General features: G+C 37.8%; 1 long non-coding RNA gene across 1 annotated transcript; it reads right to left on the minus strand.

The window, feature by feature from the left end:
• Window positions 1-13,373: 13,373 nt before the first annotated feature.
• Window positions 13,374-14,027, minus strand: LOC136779353 (uncharacterized). The gene is made up of 3 exons (XR_010823577.1): window positions 13,946-14,027; window positions 13,686-13,850; window positions 13,374-13,588 (listed from the first exon to the last, which is right to left on the minus strand). It is a non-coding gene; the product is annotated as an uncharacterized lncRNA (long non-coding RNA).
• Window positions 14,028-14,328: the final 301 nt, after the last annotated feature.

Below are 14,328 nucleotides of genomic sequence, written 5' to 3' on the forward strand. Positions count from 1 at the left end.
AAATAACATCGATATTATATAAACTAAAATGTAAATATTCGATAATTTCATCATTATATTTCTCGCGCTCTCCAAATTAAACGAAGAAGGCAATAATTGCATACAGTAATTTCAAAAATATTTCGTACAAATAATATATGCAGAAATATCTACTAACATTACTATTACAGGATTTAATGCGATTATATACTGCTAATTAAACTAGAAATTACAAAAACAATGCTCCAATTAACCATTTTTTTTAGGTTTTAACTATTATTCGTCGTAGTAATATCTTTAACCATTTCAATCGATTATACTATAATAGATTGAAACGCGATCAAAGTTCCTCAGCATGTTGTGAAATTGAATAAATTTCTAATGGATCTGATGCTCTACAAATTGTCCTCTCAATTTCACAGCCTGAAATAGAAACAAATTAGTCACTTATTCTATTTGAAAAAGATTAGTTTGCAATGATATTAATAAATTCATCTTATCTTCATAATAACCCTCGACGTTCATCCTTCCTTAAAATATTTTTCATTTTTACCAAAATATGTGGCCCAGAACTTCAGGCAAGATAGTTGCGATTGGCATATTTAGATTTATATCCTAATCAACAGAGGTATGCAGTCCTGTTGACCTAAGCTTCAAAATCATGGCAAAGACATTTTCATAAAAAATAATTACATTAGAAAATGTATGTAAGTCCCAAACTGTCTTCAATCGATGAAAAAATATGTGATGACCAAACATTCTAGCTTTAACAATACCTATTTAAGAATACATATTATTTGTATTTTTTTACCTATATATTGATTATTATTATTAGTTAAAGTGCAGGTATTTTGGTGCTCTTACCTATAATTTATATTGAGATTGCGAGACATTTTTTCTGTAATTTTTAAACCAATTTTCAGACTAATCTATTCCTATATTCCACTGGTCAATTTCCATCGATACTTATATATTTTATTAATCCAAGCTGCACATTCATGACGTCGTTTCTTAAATTTGTCCAATATTATAAGCACCTATAATAAAAAACAAACCACAAAGAATCTACATCATAGCATTTAACATCTATTTTGTACTGAAAAATTACTCATCTGGATATGTTTGTTTGATCCTTTCTGTCCACGAGCAGTAGAAAGTTCACGCCTTCACAGCTTCCTCCATTTGTCTGAATCTAATGATATCTATCAAGCAGCTAGGCATATGCTACACTTATTACGTACATTGTTGGAACTTCAAATGTCTTATCTATCGTACATAGTATAAGCACTCTCAAGCTGCGACTATTCCAGTTTAACTATATGGTCCATGATCTGCGAAGGAAAGAAGTATTTTACAAAAAAGTAAAAACGAAAATTAAATAAATTTGGTATTTATTAAAAATATTTCATTATAATTTTATACCTCTTGAAATCCTTAAAATCCTCCACCTTCACTACATCTTAAGATAACCTATACGTTATTTCTTGTTGCTTTATCCACCGAATCTAATGTGAATATAAACAACATAACATTTAATATTTAAACATCGTTATTTAATTATGTGTACAATATTTATTTTCATATTATTCTCACCTTTTCATTTTGATCGTCATTAACCTTACTATTTTTGACATTTCCTTTTGACATTTCTTTCATTCTATCATCTTTCTACTTGCGAAACACACGTGTGAAATTATTACACACCAAAATGGTGGCTCGTCTCAGTTATGTTATTACTGTGTTGGCGACAACTAATTTTAGGTTGGCACTACGCGAAACTGACCAATCAATGCTTTAGGATTCGATCAAACTGAGTGCTACAGTCAACTAACACGAATCTCCTATATGCCGCCGTTAGAAAAACGCCCTGTATACAGGGTATTTCATAAGTCGATGCCGACCCGAAAACCCTCGAAGAGTAGCCAATTCTAAGCAGAAAACTTTTATACATTTTTTTCTACATCCCTTAATTAAAAAGTTGTCGGTGGTTAAAATTTCGGAAACTACTGTTTTCTTATTGGCTTGGATAAACAAGGCGTTTCAATCGGGGGATGAAGGAGGATCAATCTGGTCAATAAATAACAATGAATCGGCCAGGCCATACTATACAAATTGGTGATTTCTTGGCTGATATTTATTTTCTATTATACTGTTTCACCAGAGATTATCATTTATTATTCTGACTACCGAATTTATCGAGCGTTTCATTTTAACACAGTTCTCGATAATTTTACGCATACTATTTTATATCTTCAATCCTAAAACATGCATGCATTCAATAAATATTGGTTGACATTCTTTTAGATTCACCATTACCTTAATAAATTGATGAGACAGTGTTTTAATTGTTATCTCTAGAGAAAATAATTATCTGTCTCATCAATTTACTAAGTTAATGGTGAACCTAGAAGAATATCAACCAGTATTTATTAAATGCAAAAATGTTTTAGGATTCAACATATAAAATAATATGCGTAAGTTTATCGAGAACTGTTAAAATGAAACGCTGGGTAAATCCGATAGTCAGACTAAGGACAATCTCTGCTGAAATAACATAATAGAAAATCAATATTAGCCAAAAATTCACTATTTTGTATAGTATGGCCTAGCCAATTCAATTGTTAATTATTTATTGACCAGATTGATCCTCTTTCCTCCCCCTGTTGAAACGTCCTGTTTATCCGAGCCTATAAGGAAACAGTGGTTTCCGAAATTTCAACCACCGATAACTTTTTAATTAAGGAATGTAAAAAAAAAATTTATAAAAGTTTTCTGTTCAGAATTAGCTACTCTATCGAAGGTTTTCGGGTCGGCAATTTGACTTATGAAATACCCTGTATAGCGGGCTTAACGGGATCCCTCACACGTGCTTTATCGACAGTACAAGTCAATAAACAATTAGTTTAATAAAATTAAAATGCGGATTGAATTGAACAATCGGGCGTTTGTAAGAGAGTGTGCCAGTCCTAACGAGTCAAACCAAATTAAAAACACTCAAATTAGTTGAAAAATAACGCTGTACCATTGTGCCGCGTTCTTGAAGAGAGGTTACTTTTGGTTATTTCCACTTCAAGAACGCGGGACAGTGGTACAGCGTTATTCTTCATCCGATTTGAGTTTTTTTAAGCTCGATTGACTCGTTAGAATTGGCACCTTGTCATAAAGAAGCCCGTTTTTGCAATTTGCTTCGCATTTGACTTTTATTAAACGAATTGTTTATTGACTTGAACTGTCGATAAAGTAGGCGTGAGGGATCCCGTTAACGGGATCCCTCAAGCCCTCTGTAGAAAACATTACGGAACGAAAAACGAGGGAGAATTGTCCAGCGTTATTTTTCGACCGATTTTAATGATTTTGGGCTTGTTGGAACCGTTAAGACTCACACCTTGTCATAAAAAAGCCTTATTTTCCAAAAAATGAAAAAAAAATCATATTGTTTAAAAATTTGCATTAATAATATTTAATCGCGAAACAATTCGAAAAATCGGGCTTCTTTATGACGAGGTGCCAAACCTAACGATTCCAACAAGCCCAAAAACATTGAAATCGGTTGAGAAATAGAGCCGTACCATTGTCCCGCGTTTCTGAGGTGGACGAAAACCAAAAATTTTTAGGAAGGCAGCTAGGCTTCCGCCCCTCTCGCCGCTCACGCTAACGTGTTCCCCCACTCCAGCATCGAAACTTACTGCGAAACTTTCCTCATATTTACGCTATTCCCCTATCTGTAGCTATACACATATAAATACCGCTAAAATAATTTTGAGAACATTTCATTTCGCCGATATAATGAAATTGCTAAAAATGCAATTATCATTTTGAAATAAAATTGTAGAAAAGGAGATTTCGTAATGCTTGAAATATAGGGCATACGGCGAAACGCGGGACAATGGTACAGTCGTATTTTTCAACAGAATATGATGAGACTAGTAATAATTAAAGCCATTCTTCATGTAGATTGTCCTAAAGAGCTCGCATTTTCGATAAAGCTTATAGTTTTTCAGCTATGAACGTTTGAAGTTGCACGGCGCACAAATACATATTTCTTCTCTCGCGTAGATCAGCTGTTGCGCACGTCCATCTTCAATCGTTCATAGCTGAAAAACTATAAGCTTTATCGAAAATGCGAGCTCTTTAGGACAATCTACATGAAGAATGGCTTTAATTATTACTAGTCTCATCAAATTCTGTTGAAAAATACGACTGTACCATTGTCCCGCGTTTCGCCGTATGCCCTATATTTCAAGCATTACGAAATCTCTTTTTCTACAATTTTATTTCAAAATGATAATTGCATTTTTAGCAATTTCATTATATCGGCGAAATTAAATGTTCTCAACATTATTTTAGCGGTATTTATATGTGTATAGCTACAGATAGGGGAATAGCGTAAATATGAGGAAAGCTTCGCAGTAAGTTTCGACGCTGGAGTGGGGGGACACGTTAGCGTGAGCCGCGGCCCGCGATAGGGGTGTAAGGCTAGCTTTCTTCCTAAAAATTTTTGGTTTTCGTCCACCTCAAAAACGCGGGATAATGGTACGGCTCTATTTCTCAACCGATTTCAATGTTTTTGGGCTTGTTTGAATCGTTAGGTCTGGCACCTCGTCATAAAGAAGCTCGATTTTTCGATGTGTTTTGCGTTTAAATAATATTAATGCGAATTTTTAAATAATTTTATTTTTTTCACGTTTTTTGGAAAATACGGCTTTATTTATGACACGGTCCGAGTCCTAACGATTCCAACAAGCCCAAAAACATTGAAATCGGTTGAAAAATAGCGCTGGACAATTCTCCCTCGTTTTTCTTTCCGTAATATTGGCTACAGAGGGCTTGAGGGATCCCGTTAAAGTTTAAAGGAAAATACTAAAAATAAAAAATTACAATTATATAAAGGTTAAACAGTTTTTTATTATATAAAATAATTTTACAAAATAGATATGAAACAAACATAACAAGTTTAATATACTATTTATCATACATTATACCATAATTAAATAGTATAAAGGAAAAAATTATAAAATCATAAATTAACATACCTATACAAAATATAACGTATATATTATTAGGTGGATATGTAGGGATGATGGTTGGTAATGTCTATTAACAACAACCAAGTTCCTACGTAGCAATAGTGCGTTTATTCTGAGGGAGTCTGTTTAGGAGATGTTGTCTGGAAGACGGTCTATTACAGAAAGAGAAAGAGCTCCGTGAGCAATTCGAGAGGTGCCCAGGAACAGTTGCTTACAAGATTGTTGTTAGAGCGTTGAGTGAGAGGGTGGCGCCATCTAGTGGTCACTAGGCCCAATCAATGTGCCAGCTTTGGCGTCCCTACAGTACTCCCCCGTAAAAAGAAAAATGTTTACATTTTTACAGATTTCTGACAGGCTTTACAATGTTTGACTTAAAATTAACAATGTGTTTGTACAAAGGCTCCCGGACAACGCGTCGCTGGAGTTACAATGTCTTAAGAGTAATGTTGTCACAATAAATGAAAATGTCGCTAATTCATGACTTGACTGATTTGAGAATAAAGACTGCGTTGCCCAGAGACTCTATCGTAACCCCTCCGTCAATTTACGTTCTACCATCTAAGTCTATTATACAGTTTATCACTTTGACATGTGCTGTGTGTCGGGAATCTAAAAGTCTCTGACGGGTGTGTTAATCCAGATTTCTAATCAGCAGTTTATAAAAAAAAAAAAAAATATATTTGATTTTAAGAATGCTTAAACGACTACAATGACTAAAATTAAGCGTGACATCGAGAATTCTAGAAATGTTGCTGCTATATGATATGACTTTAGTGCTAAGCTGCACTGTATGTCCTATTTTACCCTGACTGTCAACAAAAGCCAGGTGTCTCAAATTACTGCTGGTCGAAACAAAATTAGACAGAAGGTCCGTTGCAACCTCACTACAATTACCAAAACTTAAGGCTTCCAGAGTATTGAACACTGGCCTGTCTAAGAATCTGTTCTTTTAGCTTCCAAAACTTAACCATTGCTAATTACACCGTTCAACAATCTTAATCTGACTAGAAAGACCACGCTCCAATGCAAAAGAGACACGCTTCACCAAACTTCCGCATGACGCTTTTGGGGTTTCGAGGAGACTTCTGCGCTTTAAGATGTTTGGGACGAATTTAATGCGTTTGGAGATTGAGGATGGTTGAGTGGATGGCACCTTGTTCGATTCTGCCTGTTGTTCAGTTCGGTTCCCCTCCAAATCTACTAGGAAGTCCTCAGGATCCCTTCTTGTTGCGTTCGGTGAATCGGCGATAATAGGCTGTTCGATGTTACGATTGGTGGAGGTCTCTTGACGTGGCTGCGTTGAAGTCATTGTTGAAGGCTGTTCCTCATATTGTAGGAAAAATGCTGGCTTGACCCTATCCAAAGAAATCGTCTTCGAAGAGCCATCCTTGTCAATTGTGATTATGCGTTTAGATAGATCTCTTGAAAGAACCTGGTACGGACCAGTATATGGCGGTGTCAGGGCTGGTCTAATAGGTTTGTCCTGTACCCAGACATGCGAACAGGAGTCAATGCCCTTGTGTATGAATGACTTGCGTACCGTTTTGTGGTCGACTGGAACTGGTCTGAGTTGTCTCATGAAGTCCCTAAATTCGTTGTAAAAAGATCTAATGTCCGGTTCCTCGTTAGTAAGGGGTACGAAGTCTGCCGGAATCTTCAGTGGCCTTCCAAAAACTAGATCTGCTGGGCTGACGCCTGTGTCTAACCTAATACGCATACGTAATCCCAACATTACTGTTGGTAAGAACCGAGCCCAGTCTTGGTTGTTGCAATGGCATATCAGTGCTGTCTTGATGTCTCTGTGCAATCGCTCAACCATTCCATTAGATGCAGGATGGTACGGCGTAGTTCTGATTCTGTTAACACCAAGAATCACCAACAGCTCACCAAAAAGTCTAGATTCAAACTGTGCTCCCTGATCTGTGGTGATTGTTGCAGGGGAACCATAGCGACAAATCCAGTTATTGAAAAATGCACGGGCCACTGTCGCCGCCGAAATATCCGAAATTGGTATGGCCTCTGGCCACCTTGTATAACGGTCAATAACAGTCAGCACGTGCGTGCTACCTTGGTTCTGAACGAAAGGTCCTATTAGATCCAAGTGTACATGATCAAATCTGCCGTCTGGAGCAGAGAAATGGTTTGGCATGAATTTGTTGTGCCTGGATATCTTGGATTTCTGACAGCTCATGCAATGCTTGCACCAATGCCCAATATCACGGTTTAAGTTTGGCCAAACGTATTGTTGGTGTATCAGACGAGTCGTGACTCTTGCACCCGAATGTGATAAAGAGTGGAAGGCATCAAAAACTGCTTTCCTAAGCGATTGTGGCACATAAGGTCTAATTACCTCCTCGTGAATGTCACAGTAGAATGGTGAGTGCTCTGGGCCACAAGTGAGCTTGCGTAACTTTAATGGATGGCTCGGATTGTCAAGAATCTCCTTAAGTTGTTCATCTTTAGCTTGCTCTTCGCTGAGCGACTTGGCATCAAACAGAGTGGGCAGTCTTAAGGTATTGATGTATGAAGCTTGCTTTTCAGGCTGCCCAAGCGCCCGGTGCTCCGAATCTTTGATATCCAAAACTTCAGGGGAAGTGAGCGTGTTTACCCTTGACAGCGCGTCTGCCACTGCGTTCTCCTCTCCTGGCAGGTAACAAATTTCTGTAGAATATTGTGCAATATATGCGAGTCTTCTCGAGCGGATCGCAGGCATTTTATCTTGGTTCTGCCGCAGTGCGTAAATGAGCGGTTTGTGGTCAGTATAGACCTTGAATTCTACGCCTTCCAGATAATAATGAAAATGTCTAATCGCCTCGTAGATTGCTGTCAGTTCCCTGTCGTAGGTGGCGTATTTCCTCTGTGCCGAGGAGAATTTTTGAGAAAAGAATGCCAGCGGCTGCCATGAGTCACCAGAGCGCTGTTCCAAGGCTGCCCCCATTGCAGTGTCAGATGCGTCGGTAATTAATCGAAGTTTAGCATTCTCTGAAGGAAAGGCTGTGAATGCCAAGTCGACCAATAAATCCTTGCATTCCTGAAATGCCGATCTTGCTTCTTCGGTCCAAGGAACTTCTCGCTTGTCTCGTTTTTTAGCTCCTTTAAGAAACTCATTAAGGGGTCTTTGTATTTCCGCGGCACGTGGTAACAAACGTCGATAGCTGTTTACCAAACCCAAGAATCTACGTAGTTCCTCAATCGTCTTGGGAAGCGGAAAATCCACAATAACTTTGATTTTATCTTGACTCGGCTTGAACCCGTTTGGAGTGATTAAGTGTCCCAAAAAAACCAATTCGTCGGTTCCCAGACTGCATTTCTGTAGATTCACTTGCAACTCAAACTCGTCAAGACGTGTTAAAACTTCTTCTAAGTGTCGGAGGTGTTCCTCCTCAGAACTAGAGGCTATCAAGATATCGTCCAAGTAGACGAACACAAAATCCAAATCTCCTAAGGCTGCGTTGATGTAGCGCTGAAATGTTTGTGACGCATTCCGAAGGCCGAAAGTCATAACCGGAAATTCGTAAAGTCCAAAAGGCGTGATAACCGCTGTTTTGGGAATGTCTTCCGGTGCAACGGGGATTTGGTGATATGCCTGACGTAAATCTAACGCCGAAAAAATGTTTTTTTCACTGAGGAACGTCATACAGTCGTGCATATGGGGAACAGGGTAGCGATCCGGAACCGTGACACTGTTCAACTTACGGTAGTCTCCACAAGGTCGCATCCTATCATCTTTCTTTGGGACCAGGTGTAACGGACTTGCCCAAGCACTATCTGACGGTCTACAAATTCCCTGCTCACACATTTTGCGAAATTCCTCTTTAGCAAGTCTAAGTTTGGCCGGAGCCAGCCTGCGTGCTCTCTGCGCTATTGGCGGTCCAACCGTTATTATATGGTGATGTACGTTACGTTTTTTTGCTATCTTAAACTGATCAGGACCGAAAACTCTAGGAAATTTGTTAATGATGTGCGCGTATTTGTGATTAGGGTGGACAAGCGAGATTTGAACTGGTTGGGCCGATCTGAGGAAAGCAGGTGCAAATGTGAACTGGTTTCCTTCCACCAATCTACGAAGCTTGAGATCCGGTAACAGATGAAACTGTGCAAGGAGGTCGGCTCCTATGATGGGTTGCACAACGTTTGCTACTGTAAAGTTCCACGTGATCTTATACGGAAGACCAACGTCCACTTCCCGACAAATTTTGCCGTAAACGTCTATTTCCGAGCCATTAGCGGCAAAAAGCTTAAACAAAGTTGCCTCACCTTTCCAGTTTTTAGGTTTCGGCACAACCGAGATGTCCGCGCCCGTGTCAACCAAAAATATTTCCTGCGAATTTTTGTCTCTCACGTGGAGACGCAAAGTACTAATAGACCGGCTGTTGGTCTCCTTAACAACCGGTTTCACTCGTTTCCCTGATTGTCTTTGTTGACCGCGTCCTTGACTATGTAACTTTGATTTTCGCCTCTTTTCCAACTACAAGGTAATGCACAATTTTTCGCATCTTTGCCGTGCTTTTGATGATACCAACAGAAACCCTTATCATTGTTACGTGAAGAGGATCTATTGTGCCTGTTACCTGAATCCGCGCGCGATTTCGACTTACGTGATCTGTCACGGGATTTTCTACTTGATTCTCCCAATGCTTCCTTAACCGCCTTGACTAACTGTGCTAAAACATCATCTTGAATCGGCAAGGGGTTCTGATTGGGGTCTTTCGATTTAACCGCGTGTAGGCCTGAGTTTTGATTAATTAGTTCGAAAGCTAGGTCAGCTGTTTTTATTAATTCGCCTTCTTCCGAATAGTTCCAGATCATCGTTTGAATCTGAAGCGGTAACCGTTTCTTCCAGATTGCAATAATAGTGTGTCTGGGGACTTGTCCCTGAGCTAAACTCAACATTTCCGCTAAAAAATCTGATGGTTTACTAGCTCCCAATTCTAAGCCTTTAAACAACCTGTCTAACTGCTGTTGCGGGGTTTCAGCATAACGTTCTGTAAGGATTCTCTTAAGGTCATCGTATTTGCGACCTCTAACTAACGTATTCAATTGGTATTGCAAATCCTGATGAATATCCTGTGATAAATGCCTGCCTACGAAATTAAACTTTGCCTCGTCCGAAACTACGTTATATTCCATAAATAAATCCTCGAGTTGACGGAACCAACCCTGGGGGTCATGCTTGTAAAAATTCCAGAACTGCAAGTTCTTGGTAATCACAGCAGATTTACTGCCTGGCTCGCGCGTCGCGGTGTCAGCATGTACAAGTCTATTGGGAACGTCCTCAGGTCCGAAACCTAGATTGTCTGTTGCTACCCGATGTGTTTTTACTACACACTCCTCATTTGGAAAAGTATCAAGGTTCTGTTGTTTTGTCGATTCAGTAGTGCGTAAAAAAATATCGCTCGCTACCGCATCTGTCAACAATTGCTCCTTCTGTTGTTGTCTATAATTTGTTTGCTGTACCCTGTTATCTGGCCCCAACCCTAATGTATGCAAACTATTCTCTAGCATTCGCATTAATTCTATTCTGGACTGCTGAAATAAAGCTTTCAACTCTCCTTTAGTAACCGTTTGATTGTCGTCCGCTGTTTGGACGAAATCTGAACGTACTGGCTTGAAATGCGAGTCCGTTGTCTGTATGACCGGTTCTACCTGACCTATAACCGTGGAGTTGCAAAGATTAAACGAGGATCGCTTTTCCTCTACGGCGCCCGGGTTAGAGTCGTGTGATAAGATGCTTTCTTGAGTCAATGCCTCACGGTCTCTGACGCTACCTAAATCGACTCCCGTGATTCTATTTTCCGTTTTGTCTGCAACCGGCGTACGCAGCATTGTGGAGTCCGAATTACTCGCTACCCCGCTCCCAATTATTGCACTGTAGTGTTGCTTAGGAATGCACCTACCAGAACGCAATTCAGTTCTATCAGCAGCGTCTCCCATGGGCAGTGAAGCGTGGTCATACAATGTGTTTTACCATATCGCTACGAGCTTATGATAGAGAATGAATGTACTCATTTGTTCTGGTTGCCCATTAAACTTGCACCAGCCCTAGTACTCTATTCTATTAGATTGTCGAGAAAAATGCTATCGTCCGGAGAATGGGTAATACCACTGCGTGGAACTCCATTCACGAATTAATGTTTAATCACTTCAAAAGTGAGACGTGAGGCCTGAGTGTAACTAACCTATGTGTGGCTAACCAGTAATCGCACTCTCAGACTCTATCACAACCTCGTTTTCTAAAGTGAGCAAGTTAATGATTAAACTTCCACTTAGTATTACCCTGCGAAATGCGACCGTACTTCTTATTATTGTTCGTTGAGCAATATGGTTGCTAACGTAACTCAATTAACTATTAATTTCCAGTCCACTGTGACATTGAGTCTACAATTCACACACGCACCATTTACAAAAGATTTCAGATTTACCTGTAAACAACTAATTCTTACGAACTAACGCTGTGTTGAATCGCAGGGATGAGGTCCCTCGACGTGTCGAAGCCGGTCGTTGATCTACGATGATGCTATGCTGAATTCCTTTCTGACCTGCGATTATTGATTCAAATCCAGCGTCGGGGTCACCAATGTAGGGATGATGGTTGGTAATGTCTATTAACAACAACCAAGTTCCTACGTAGCAATAGTGCGTTTATTCTGAGGGAGTCTGTTTAGGAGATGTTGTCTGGAAGACGGTCTATTACAGAAAGAGAAAGAGCTCCGTGAGCAATTCGAGAGGTGCCCAGGAACAGTTGCTTACAAGATTGTTGTTAGAGCGTTGAGTGAGAGGGTGGCGCCATCTAGTGGTCACTAGGCCCAATCAATGTGCCAGCTTTGGCGTCCCTACAGATATTCACAATTTAAAGCAAAATTATAATACAAAACAAATCATGAGAGGTGCTTTAAATCATATAGAACCTATTAATAAATAAAAGTTTACATAATTAAAATTGCACTTATCACATTAATATTAACATAATCGATCATAAGTATAAAAATATATATCTATAGATTTATATGAAGGTAAAAACAGTCTAAATCTTAATTTTATTCCTCTCGTATAAAATTATACAATAATCTTCTTCGTCTCATTCAAAAACCTTAAAATGATTCAGCTTTTGATTGAAATAATGATAATTTCTGTATTACTTACTAAATGACAAATATATGAAGTTAATTTTGCTTTAATTTTATTGAGACCATATATACAGGGAGGTTCTCTAACGGCGGCATATAGGAGATTCGTGTTAGTTGACTATAGCGCTCAGGATGGTGGTTTCTGAGAACGCTGATTGGTCAATATCATGTAGTGCCAACATGAAATGGTCCGTTACCAATAGATGAATAAGAAAAATGAGATTCATCCGCCATATTGGTGTGGAGAAATGTTTACATGCTAATCCTAGCAGAAAGAGGTGTAAAATGGAAAATTGTCAAATAGTGAGGTTACTAAAGTAAAAATTGAAAATAATGAATGGAAAGTACGAATATTCTTCATTTTCATTCTAAGTATTCAATTTTTACTTTAGTAACGACTACATTTGACATTTTTCCATTTTACACCTCTTTCTGCTACGATCAGCATGTAAACATTTCTACACACCAAAATGGCGGATGAGTCTCATTTTTCGTATCCAACTATTGGTAACGGCCTATTATCTGTTGGTACTACGCAATATTGACCAATCAGCGTTCTCAGAAACCATCATCCTGAGCGCTATAGTCAACTAACACGAATCTCCTATATGCCGCCGTTAGAGAACCTCCCTGTATATATATATATATATAAATATATTAGACCGTCTCAAATTTTAAAATATTTTTTAATGTACCTTACATCCCACTTGCCTTATTTTTTAATTTTATCTTTAACATGATTTTCCCGCAACATAGAGATTTTACGTTTTTCTTCCTATAGATTACGGAACGACCATTTGATTTTTCCATAACATTGACATAGACAATTTTTATTTAAATAGGTTTTGGTATACAAAACAATTTTCTACAATATATATTCTGTTGCAAATTGCTAGAAAGTTCAATTACACATTTTGTTAGAATATCTCGTTAGTCATTTTATTACTTTATTAATTCTCAGCAAAAAACAGCACAGTATATTCAACGTAGTGATTTTATACATGACTTTTTGATACTTAAATTATTATAATCAAGAAATATCTAACCAAAGTTAAAATAAAAAGAGCTGATAATATGTTTTTATTAAATATTCGTTTAGATTTTTTTATATATAGTAATTTAAGCACGAAAATTATGTTAAAATACCACATTGAATATACTGTGCTATTTCATGCTAAAAAGAAAAAAATAATAAAATTACTAATGAGATGTTCTAAAGAAATATGTAATTAAACTATTTACTACTTTCGATTATTTTTGTTTTAAAGCAAATTGATGGAATATCTTTTCAAATAGGTTTTAAATTATATTACTTACATCCTACATTTACTAAAAACCTGATGAACTTCACTTTCATCCCTTCGCAGTGCAAGAGGGTCATTGATAATTTCTTCCAAATCCTCATAAGCTTGCGCTGATGGTAAATTTCAAGGTGGCACAGTGTTTTTCTTTAGCCTACAAACAGAAGAATCCATAATCACATCATTTTTATCAAAATGTTTATAAAATACTTTATATTTATTTAAACCATTCAAAGATAGATTTTACAAACCTGGTTTCTAATTTGTTTGACTCATTTTAGTCCAATTACATTCATTGAAATGAAGTGTTCTCGCTCCTTGCTTTTGTTTGATCATCCTGGCACAATGCATAAATAGTTTTAGGGCATTTTCTTAGACATCCTAGTTGATTTTGTCACGCCCATTGGTTCTAAATTCTGTATACAACAAGAAATAGAAATTAAATAATTTTTTAATATTTCGTTATGCTGAAATTAACCTAACACCTTCGATAACATTGAACTTTACTTACTTCAAAAAAAAGAAAATCAGGTTGAAGTTATTATTATATAATTGCCCTTGTAGCTCCTGACACTTAAAAACAACTTTCAAACATCTTTTAGTATTTAAAATTACTGTCGAAATAACTTTACTTTAAGAGTATTTTTATACACATTTACGGTAAAAGACTTTCAACTCTTTCAAGCAGCAAGAAATATGGCGGTCGGAAAATGGCGGGATATCGGCGTCGTCAAAGTAGCGACACCAGCGCCACCTAGGAACTCTGAGATTTTTTGAGGAACTATAACGCTGCCCCACTTCGCCTATGAGTGTCTCCCCCCTGCATCCGGTTTCCTCAAACTTTTTTATAATCCGGAAAACGCTGCTAGAGGTAGTTGAGCGGTTTTGGAACTT

Source organism: Prorops nasuta, unplaced genomic scaffold, assembly GCF_024137725.1.
Source record: "Prorops nasuta isolate Cenicafe-Biocafe unplaced genomic scaffold, Cenicafe_Pnas_1.2 PNAS00016, whole genome shotgun sequence".
Classification (NCBI taxonomy): Eukaryota; Metazoa; Arthropoda; class Insecta; order Hymenoptera; family Bethylidae; genus Prorops; species Prorops nasuta.